The sequence below is a fragment of the Humulus lupulus genome, chromosome 7 (genome assembly GCF_963169125.1).
Source record: "Humulus lupulus chromosome 7, drHumLupu1.1, whole genome shotgun sequence".
Lineage (NCBI taxonomy): Eukaryota > Viridiplantae > Streptophyta > Magnoliopsida > Rosales > Cannabaceae > Humulus > Humulus lupulus.
This window is the reverse complement of record NC_084799.1, coordinates 61,935,208-61,947,367: the sequence shown is the minus strand read 5'-3', so window position 1 is coordinate 61,947,367 and position 12,160 is coordinate 61,935,208.

Sequence of the window (12,160 nt, the reverse complement as noted above, 5' to 3'; positions counted from 1 at the left end):
AAAGCTTCGTGAACGGAGAAGATGAGAGCAATGGAAATGAGGGTTTCGTTCTTCGGAAGGTCAAAGAGAAAAGAAGGAAATTTGAGAGGTTTTGAATGGTAAGGTGGCCTGTGCGTGGGGTGACCACCTCCTTTTATACAAGGGAAGGATCACGTGTAAAAGGCTCTTGGGAGACCCTCCACTCGAAATGTGAAACGACGACTGGACAGTAGGCTAGGCCATTTAATGCGGTTCTCGTAGAGTGTACCGTCGCCCCCCCACGGCGTTCCACGTATCAGACGCCTGCGAAAAGCAGGGAATACGAAGGGTTGTGGGGGAAGTCTAAAAGCCCCTACTATGGTCTCCCATATCTGACGTCATAGACCACGAGCAGGAGCTTGGGGGGCAGATGTACGCCCTGGTTTTCCCACGGGCTGTTTAGCAGGACGAGCCTCGGACTAAACATGGTTGAGCCCGAGGCTCCCACAGGCCGGAGGCTCTATTTCCAGGACGGGCCCTTGCTAGCTCGAGGGGGTCCTGTTTCCAGCTCGCATTTGTTGCCCCAAGAGCTAGGAATAACATCCGACGGCCACGGACGGATAAACTCGGGTTATGAACTGCTCCGGTAGCGAGCTTCTCAGGAAGCTCCGACCCTATGGGAAGTCAACACGCAAGCTAAACGTGCATATTCCTGCCATCACGTGTCCGATATCCCCCTGACTTCTCGGACACGCAGCAGGAACGTGCGTATTCAGACACCCACGGACGGGTTGGGCCGTGCGGCCCATTATCTCCTTCCATACTGATTAGACCACACTTGTGTGTCAGGTTTAGGAATTAATCATGAATATCACAGACTTGACATGACAAATGGTAAGGTCACGGGATGACCTCCCTACCAACTTTCAGGTGCCTTCTCCTATAAATATGGAGACCCTGGGAGTTGATAGGGGTTGGAAAAAAAATAGTCTTTGAAGAACTATATACTTTGTAAACCAATTACCCAGAGAATATCAATAAGATTGACTAGTGGAGTAGAATGATTTTAACCTTCGAACCACTTAAAAACGTGTCTCGAGTCACCTAGTTCTTTCCCCAAAGATTTCCTATCTGTGACGGTTCTACTTTTAGTACTAATTTCTTTCTCTTCTTCTCTTAATTATCTGTTGCCGAAGAACCGCGTCAACATTATATAATATTAATTTTTATTAAAAATTTTGTCATTTATATTTTAAAAAAACATGATCTAACTTATATAATAAATATATTCATATGAAATAGTAAAAAATATAATAAATACATTATATGTAAATGTCGTGTGTACACATAATATATTTATGTAACTAAATAAGAAATTAGAATAATATTTCTTTTTTATCAAGAATAAACAAAACTTATTTTCTAATTATTAATGTGTGATTTGATTAATATCATAAATATTTTACACGTAGTTTGTAATCTAAAAAAATATTATATATATATTTAAATCATAAACAATGTTTTAGTTAAATTTTTTTAATATATTTATGTCATTATTATATATAACATTATTTACTTAAATTTTATATAACAATTAAAAATAAGTCATTTTACGCTCTGTGGACTTAGTATATAATACTTGTGTACGTGTTATATATATGTACGTGTACTGTATGACAAGTACTAAAGACAAGCTATAGTATAACATGTAGCTATATATGGAATATATTCAAATATTGAAAGGTTTATCTACGATATATGCTTACAAAGAGATAATTATAATTTAATTATGTGAAACCCTACTATACGCTACGCACTCCTCATGGGAAATAAAACAAGGGGGAGGTTGGTCGTTGCTCCACTTGATGTTCTTGTTTATTTTTCTACCAGTAAAATAAACAAAATATGGCCTTGAAAATTGAACAAGTTGGTTTTCCAAATGAGTAGAAGTAGATAAGGTGGATTAGTAAAGTCAAAGAAGTAGAACAATTGCGCCTATTATCAAAAGGGTTGGTCGTGATATATTGCGTGAGGGATTTTGATTGGAAGAATCAAACACTCTTTGACGATTGGGATGTATCAATCTAGCTACTTCTGCTTTCGTGTCTACTTTTCGATCATGATCAGTGTTATATAAGACTTATTCCACGCATATAAAACACAGAAAACCTACTCATGCATTTCAACAACTGCTGCTGTCGGTCCTTCACGTGTCACATATCCAAGTGATCTTACTTGTCACTTATGTTCTTGTTTGTCCTTCAGATTTTAGCAACGAAATTTTTTACTAAGGAAAATAAAAAGAAAAAAAATAAAAGAAAATATTTTCCCACAAATTTAATAAGAGACTTTTTTTTTTTAATATTTTCTTTTTTTTATTGATATATACAAGTATTGTAAATTTTAAAAAATTATACTAAGTTTAAATTTTTCTAAAAAAAGAATTCTTAATTTATTAATTCAATCCAATATGAGAAAATAGAATTCTTTGGATTTCATTTTTTTCCCTCTTAAAATTAGGGGTGCACAAAAAAACCCCTAATCCGCGCCCACTCGCCCAACCCATCAAAATCCGCTGGCTTTGAACCTGCTCATTAAAAAACCACCGAAATTGGGTTGGGTTGAACCCAACCCACCACAAGATTGGTTGAGTATGAGTTGCAATAATATAAGAAGGGTCAAACCTGCACCTGCTACTTTTTTTTTATATATATATTTGTAGTAATAATATAAACCTAAAAATACAACTCATAAATGGTTCATTGAAATTTATAAAGTGTGTGACCATTTTAATTTATTTGATGGAGATATTGGATTTTTCGATGTGAATTATTATATTCTTTATATTTATAAATATATATATTTATAGTAGTCCAAATATTTAACTTTTTAAATGAAATATTATTAGTTACTATTAGATTAATGGTGCTAACTTAGGAATTGTGTATAAAAGCTTGTCTAGGAAAAATAGATGAAAAAAATAGTGTTACTTGTATTGATGGTTAAATATTAGTGAAAATAAAACTCAAATTGTTGAAATTATTAATGTATGAATTGATGAGTTTAATACAATTTCTAATTGGGAACTTTGTGGCAATAATACATATGTAGTTAAGTTTGTTGCACATAAATGCTTATGTAAAATATTTGGTGGCAATAATGCCTACCGTTAATGTTTTGGTGCAGTCATTGGTCCTTCGCTGTTAAGTCTAACCAAGGACCCATCTGGCTACCACATGACCACACCTAATTGACCCAAATAATTTTCAATTTAATAAATATTTTAAAATATTTTTTAAAAATTTAAATAATTTAAAACATCTAAAATTTAATTCAAAACAAGATATAATTGTTAATTAAATTTAAATAAAATCTAAAGGCTAAATTTAAATTAAATAAAAATCTAATCAAACTTAACAAAAAAGAAGTAAACTAATGGTATATCTTAAAAAATAGATTTAAAAAGAAATCGTATCATTAAAAAAAGAAAAAAAAACCTTTCTTCTTCGACGATTCTTCTTCTTCTTCTTCTTCTTCGACTCTTCTTCAGCGATTCTTCTTCTTCGAGTCTTCTTTGACGATTCTTCTTCGACATCTTGAAGGATTTTGGCATTTGGGTCGACAAAAATCTGGACAACGAGAGAAATCAAACATTTGGGTCTATGGGTCGACGGTGATTTGGGCGTGCTTGGAGGTGATCGGCGCCATGGTTGGTCGACGAGCAACAGAAGCTTCACAGTGTAAACCATAATGGTTGGGTGGACCTGGACAGAGGGAGGCGACAGAAGCTTCACAGTGGTTGGCTTAAGATCTTAGGTTGTAAAGACTCTCTTTTGCAATCGGCATCTACTCTTCGTAAGGTATGGAAGCATTTCAATGTTAGGAAAATTGATCTGAACCCCAGTTTATGATGCCTTAATATACTTGTGTTCCCGTTCATTTGATAGTGTTCTAGATTTTCTCAAGCCACTGCATTCTTGCTTGAGCACAAGCTCCTCATTAATGGCTGGGTGGGCCTGTGATTTTGTGATTATCACTTAATAGATTATGTTTTTTGTTGATTTTATGTGTAATTTAGGATTGATCTTGATTGTAATAAATTTTTTCTTGGAAAATCTTAGACTGTAAATTTGTTCTATTTATGTTCTTGAGTGTTGGATGAAGGGGACCCCAAACCTAGAAAACATTGGCCCCAAATCCAGGGGCAAGGTTGAAAGGATCAAGATGACCAATTTTTTTTTCCTTCTAATGAATAATCAGGAGAAGAAGGACAGAGGGAGCAAAAGAAATTATGAAAAAAAAAGTTATTTTGTTTTTATTTTATTTTCTATTTTTAATTTTTTTTAAAAGTAGAAATGATTAGTTTTTTTTAATGATTTTTAATATATTTTATAAATTAAATAAATAGACGAGTTAAGTGCAACCACGTGGCAGCCACGTATGTCCCTGGTTAGACTTAACAGTCACGGACCAACACTTGCACCAAAACATTAATGGTATGCATTATTGCTGCGAAAATTTTTATATAAGCATTTAAGTGCAACAAACTTAACTACATAGGTATTATTGCCGCAAATTTCCTTGTATAATTTGTATAATTTAGATAATTATTACACTAATTATTAGAATTTTTTGTGGAATTTTAAATTCAAGTTTGAGATACAATAATTTTTTTATCAAGTTATTTGTTGACGCGGTTTTTCGCCAACAGTGAATTATATGAATAACTAGGATGGATTAGCGCTTAATGATAAATCATACTAAGAAAAGGGATAATGCTCAAGGATGTTGGAAAATCAACTGCAAAGAAAATAATCACTCCTTTTTACGTGGTTCGGAGGTTAAAATCCCCATAGTCCACGAGTCATTATTATTGTTGTATATCTCTTTCTATTTTTTTTTATAGAGTATTTGCATTCCAGAAAAGAATCCAACCCCTTGCACAACCCAGGGTCTTGGTATTTATAAGAGAATGATCTCTGGGTAGGTATTGGGGCCATCCCGTGATCTCTTGATCCTTCACATCATCTATGTGACATTGATGATTAATATCTAAATTTTACATTGAAGTGTGGTCTAATCAATAGGTAAATATAGATAATGGGTTGCATGGCCTAAATCAAGTGTGTGATGTCTGATCACGCACGTTTATATTGCGTATCCGGGAATTCGAGAATAAAACAGACACGTGATGTCTATTTTATGCACGTTTATATTGTGTGGTCAACTTTATAAAGATCCTGGGGTACGTCAGACCTCTGGCGTACCATGAGCTTATCGTAATGTTAGCTTATGCCTTTTGATGCCATATTACACAATGGCTCCAGGTGGTAAGTTGTTAAATGACTCATCAACTCGAGCTTTTTGTCTAGGGGATCGTATCGAATTTCCTCGGATGAAAGGTGGACACGTGGAATGTTGATTATGGATTTTAGCTAGTTCGTAGTACCCGAGCTGCCTCAATAGGGTACGTGCTGATATTCAAGGCGTATATTTTCCCCCAAGTCCCTGCTCGTGTTCTATGATGTCACTGCTGACTTTCACGGTAGAGACTTTTAAACTTCCTTTTCGATTATCCAGACCATGCCCACCATTTGAGTACTGGACACGTGGAACGCCATGATTGGCATCTGTTTAGGTTTCGAGGATTATATTAAATGGTCTGGCTACCTTTTTTCCACTGTTTTATCTTTCGAATTATGACCCTCGTATCTCGCATTAATTTGATCGAACGATCCTCATTTCCTCATGCCTTTTACGTATAAATAGGGCTGGCAATTTTCAGTACTCATCACCTTTCATCTGAATTTTTTCTTTATTTTCTCTCTTCCAAGTTTCAAAAGGTCTTCTTCTTTTGATTAAAATCCCAGAAATCCCCATACTCTCGCCACAAAAACCCTCCAGGAGTCCAGTCTTAAGGATTTCTCTAGGACTCCTACTTCTATGCAGCCTGCAACTCTCGTTTGGAAAACATACTATAAGTCTCTTGTTTTTCGTGTGTTTCGATTTCCTTTCTTTTTCTTTTGTTATGCAAATCTACATTTCATAGTCATAAACAGTAGGTTATTCCTGAATAACTTTGGTGCATAGGTTTCAATTTTAGGCGTATTGAGTAGATCCTAAAACATGTCTAGGATTGTGATGTTCATAACTATGTAATTTCTGGGTAAATTTAGGAAATACCCACTCGGGATATGGAAGACGAGAGGTTTTTAGGTTATAAAACTGGGTAGCTTAGGGGTCACGCTTCCTTGGTGTTTTTTCTCTCAAAACCTCTCCCCCAAGGTAAGTAATAGCCTGACCCTCCTGACACACGGATCCCTGAACATCAGGGATCTGTTGGAAACTTAGGCGTGTGTCCACGGCAGCGCGTGGCGTCAAACCACGGGCTGAGATTACCTCAGCTCGTGCATGAAAATCCTTTGTTCTTCCCGCGTTTTTTGTCCTTTCATAACTTTTAGGTTTCTTACTAAGTATTTCCTTATTCTTGTTCGCTAGGCGATTAGATGGCGCCCAAAAGGAGTGTGTCCAAGAAAAGCGCGGCCGGCTCGTCGTCCAAGCAATCCAACAGGGGAAAGGAGGTCGCGGTAGAATCCCCCATCCCCCAATTTGGTCCCACAGTGGAGAAGGAGATCGTTGTGGGACCTGATGCTTACTTTGAGGCGGAGAGGATAGTCTCGAAGATCATGACCCAAGGGAAGGTCAACAAGATAATGCTGTCCCATAACATCGAGATTGGGACTGGCGTTCTTATTGCCCGGCCTTCTTCGAGGGGGAGAGCAGCTGCGCACCCCTCGATGAAGACTTCGCGGCCTGCAGTGATGAGCATTTAAGGGTCGGGGCCTTCCTCCCCCTTGACCAGTATTTTGCCGACTTCCTCAATTATGTGAAGTTGGCACCATTTCAGCTTCCTCCGAATTCCTATTGTCTGTTGGCCGAGCTGAGGTATCTTTTCCTGAAGCAGATGTGGGAGGTCCCCACCCCTGTGGATATCCTCTACTTCTTTTGTCCCAAGGACAGCTAGGATCAAAGGGGACGAGGCGATGGGTTCTACTACCGGACCCGCTTCCCGAACTCACCTACAGTCATCGAACTGCCCAGCCATCCCAACGACTTCAAAGATCAGTTCTTTATGTCGAATGGGTTTCGTAACTGCGAGTACCATTACTTCAACCATCCTCATAAGTTTCCTTTCTATTCTCAACTCGCAAAATTATTATTACTTTTTCTTTTTCTGTCTTTTCGCGTGTATACTGACTGGAGCATCATCGTGCAGCAATTTTTGCGAGGACGGCCAAATCCGTGACCCTTGGGGGTCAATATGATACTCTGGCGGGGCTTCCGCCTAGTGAGAAGGACTACTGCCAGCTTGTGTCTGATGACACGATGTTAGCGTGTAAGTTAATCTGTGCAAGCCAAACTCTGGCCTTGAGGAGGACGCGGGCTAATTACCCAGTAGCCCGCGAGCTGGCGCCTATTCTCGAGGGAGACGCTGCGGTCGATGATGGCGGCGAGCAGGAAGAGGAGATCGAGGTGCCGCTCATGCAGAAGAGGCGAGCTCTTGAGGCTGCTCGGGACCCTGATTTGGAATGAGCTCAATCGGGGGCAGCAGCCAGTCCCTCCGGCCAAGGTAACCCATACCCCTTTGGGGACCTAGACAGGGCTGCCGCAGACCTTAAACTAGTTAGGTTTAACCCAAACCAGCTCGTACACCGACCCAGACCATAACACAACCTTGCTCCAATGCATAGATCAATTAGTACTACGTCATGACATGGACCGTCCTAGGGGTACCGTAGTAATAGACGACACATTATCTTTTAGGTCGGCCGTTTTTTAGGAGTATGGGACCAACCTTAGGTCATGGCCCTCCCTTCTCGAGGGTATAGTTGCTCCAGGACTCCGACAATACGTAGAGGAGTCCAATCCTGAGGCAGATCCTGACTCAGAACCCCCTTTGATTCACGAAGTAGTAGACTAAGAATCCCCCCCTCGTATAGAAGTTCCGAAGCTGGAGGTCGTGGCAATAGTATCCTCCTCTAGCTCGGAGGGTAGGACCTTTTCAATACACCTTTAGATTTCCTTTTTAATATAATAACTTTACATGTGTAATAACGTCTTTTTCCTCTTGTTTCAGGCGAGGAGATGGCATAGCCTGGGGACAACGACCTATGCTCCATCTTCCAGGAGGGGAATCCCTCCTCCGGGCCACTTGTAAAGAGGCCCCGGCTTCCTAAGAAAACTCCTCTTGCTGCTGGGGCAACCTCCAAGTCCCCTGCCAAGGGGAGAGGTCAGACTCCTGCAGTTACGGAGAAGATGCCGCCTCCTCCCCCACGACACCTAGCCCCTGCTCGGGACCAGGTGGCACTAGTCGGAGCTCCACCGGTCCCCACTCCCATCGTGCGTATCTCAGTTAACGCCTAAGATCTAGAGAAAATTCTAGACACCTTTCGGGGAACGGTCAATGAGACCGCGAACTACACGGTGGAGCATTTTTACAAAGCCAATCCGAAAGACTTATGGGAGGTCGAGGCGAGGAGTCCCGAGAACGTCATAGAATACGCGTTGGGGATGAACCTCATGATAAGCCTAATTAGTTAAATTTATTCTTTGGTTTTCTTCCCAGCACGCGCCTAACTTTCTTTACTTTTTTGCAGGCGGCTTTGGCCCTACATCGCATCCTAGCTCGGTCCAGGGCCAAGAATGAAGAGTTTAGGGCCGAGCTCCAAACTGCTCAGGCCGCTCTCGCAACTGCTCAACAACAAGAGCAAAGTACCAAGGCTGCCTTGACGGCTGCCCAAGAAGGCGAGCAGGTTGCGCAGGCCTCCTTGGCTGCTGTGAAGGCTGAACTCGCGGAGGCCAGGGCTAAACAGTTGGAGATCGAGGTTGCTACCAAGGTAGAAAAGGTGGCTTCTAGCTCCTCCATGGAGGCCATGCTTTACCATTGTTGGGCCTTCTATCAAGACGACAACTTCTCTTTCCTGGCCCCCGAGGTGTGGGAGCCATATCTTGAGAAGTTTAAAGCTCGACTTCAACAAGAGCCGCCTTCTGAGACTGGGGAGACCTCTGCCGTCGGCGAGCAAGAAATCGAGGATGTGACCTCTTCGGGGCGTCCTGGGGAGTCTTAGTTTATTTTGTATTTTTCATTTGTAAATGCTAAGCACGAGGTTATTCTCATCGAGACAATTTATTAATTTTAGTTATCCAAGTTTTACTTGTTCTTCAATTTTTTTCTCATATTTTATGATGTGTTCGGTAGAAACTTAGTTCGCGTTAGTTTTATTGACACCACTTTTTCTTTAGAAAAGCCTTAATCAATTTAACCAACTTCTAAGTATCGGGACCTGGTCGTGTCCAGGATATTTAATTTAAAAACTTAGTTCATGTTAGTTTTATTGAATACTCCACTTTTTCCTTAGAAAAAACATTGTTAATCAATTTAACCAACTTCTAAGTATTGGAACCTGGTCGTGTCCGGGATATTTATTTTAAAAACTTAGTTCCTGTTTGTTTTATTGAATACTCCACTTTTTCCTTAGAAAAAACATTGTTAATCAATTTAACGAACTTCTAATTTTTGGAACCTGGTCGTGTCCAGGATATTTAATTTAAAAACTTAGTTCATGTTATTTTTATTGAATACTCCGCTTTTTCGTTAGAAAAAACATTGTTAATCAATTTAACCAACTTCTAAGTTTTGGAACCTGGTCATGTTGAGGATATTTAATTTAAAAACTTAGTTCGTGTTAGTTTTATTGAATACTTTGCTTTTTCCTTAGAAAAACATTGTTAATCAATTTAACCAACTTCTAAGTTTTGGAACCTGGTCCTCGGGTTATCTGCCCCCCAAGTAATCAGGAAGTTAGCTTTCTGGGTTACTTTGAACTAACATACAAATGAAATCGTACAAAGACACAAATGTGCCATAAACATTTTTTTTTTATATATTCTTCTAAAATTAAATGGCTTTTATATCCAAGCCTTACATAGACAGGTGGTTTGATCACTGATAGTACTTTTTCAAATGTATAGCATTCCAGGACAGTGGTACCATCCATTAAGTCGGGCTAATTTGAAAGTTCCTTCTTGTACGATTTTGATTATCTGATAGGGCCCTTCCCAGCTCAGGCCTAAGGCACCATCTTTGGGGTCCTTGCTTGCTAGAAACACCCTTCGGAGTACTAGGTCTCCTAATCCAAAGACATGCTTCTTGACCTTTGAATTGAAGTAACGAGTGACTTTTTCTTGATAATGCACGAGTTGTAGCTGTGAATCTTGCTTTTCATCAATCAGGTCAAGGGACGCGCTAAGCAATGTATCATTCTACTCCCGGCTGAAGGTCTGGATCCTATGCGTAACTATCTTTGTTTCGACAGGAAGGACGACCTCACTTCCGAAAGACAGGGAAAAAGGGGTGTGCCCCGTCAAAGTTCGGTGTGAGGTCCGGTACTCCCATAGTACCCGCGGGAGTTGCTCGGGCCAAACTCCCTTGGCCTCGTCTAGCCTCTTCTTAAGGCTTGCCTTGAGCGTCTTGTTCACAGCTTCGACCTGCCCATTAGCCTGGGGGTAGGCCATTAAGGAGAAACTCTTAATTATGCCATGTCTTCCACAAAATTCGGTGAAGAGGTCGCTATTGAACTGGGTTCCATTGTCTGATATGATCTTCCCTGGCAGTCCAAATCGGCAAACGATATTCTTAACCACAAAATCGAGGACTCTCTTCGACGTTATTGTTGCCAGGGGCTCTGCTTCTGCCCACTTTGTGAAATAATCAATGGCGACTACTGCATAGCGAAATCGTCCTTTTCCCCTGGGCAGGGCTCCATTTAAATCAATTCCCCAGTCCGCAAATGGACATGGGGACGAGATCATCTTTAGCTCAACTGGTGGAGCTCGGGCGATCGTGGCAAACCATTGGCATTTGTCACACTTTCGAACGTAGGAAATTGAGTCCTTTGATAGAGTGGGCCAATAATATCCTTGCCTCAATATCTACAAGGCTAGGTTTCGCCCCCCAGTGTGATCTCCACAAAAGCCTTCATGCACCTCCTGCAAAATAGTTTTAGCCTCCTTTGGCAGAACACATCGCAGAAGAGGCAGAGACAGGCCACATCGATACAATGTTTCGTCTACGATTGTATACCTAGGAGCTTGATAGAGTATCTTCCTCGCATCATTTCTCTCATCGGGTAACTTCCCTATTGTAAGGTACCCGACTATGGGAGTCATCCACGTTGGCCTGGTGTCGATAATCTTGATCTCCCTTGTATTCTCCACCACGCTTGGTCTTTCCAAGAATTCCACCGGTATCAGGTTCAAGGTTTCGACCTCCTTGGAGGTAGCAAGTTTTGCTAGAGCATCAGCATTGGTGTTCTGCTCACGAGGGATCTGCTCGACTAGGCTATATTCAAATTCAGATAGCTCTTTCCTCACCTTGGCCAGGTAAGCCGCCATCGTGGTTCCTCGCGCTTGGTATTCTCCTAATACTTGGTTTACCACGAACTGGGAATCGCTGTAGTACCGGATGGCCCTGGCCTTCAACTCCTTTGCCACTCTAAGCCCAGCCAATAGATCTTCGTACTCGGCCTCGTTGTTGGACGCCTCGAACCCGAACCGTAACGCGGAGTGGAAACGATGCCCCTCTGGGGATATCAAAATGATTCTAGCTCTGGACCCGTTCTCGTTAGATGAACCGTCCACGAAGACTCTCCACAAGGCCTGCACCGGTTCTTCCACATGTTCCTCTTGGAATCCAGTGCATTCAGCCATGAAATCAGCCAGAGCTTGGATTTTGATTGTAGTCCATGGTATGTACAATATTTCGAATTGGCTGAGCTCGATAACCCATTTCAAGAGACGTCCAAATGCTTCAGGTTTCTATAGTACCTGCCTTAAATGTTGATCGATCATGACGTGGATTGAATGGGACTGGAAGTACGGCCTAAGCTTTCAAGAAGCTGTGATAAGGAAGAAATCCATCTTTTCCATTAAAGGATACTGCGATTCAACTCCGAGAAGTCTTTTGCTAATGTAATAGACTGGCTTTTTGAACTCGGTCCTCTTCCCGGACCAGCACGGTGCTAGCCGCATCTTCCGTAACAGCTAAGTAAAGAAAAAAAGGCTCTCCTGCCGTTGGTTTAGACAACACTGGCGGCTCGGCTAAATGTGTTTTTAGATCGAGGAAGGCCCACTCGCATTCATC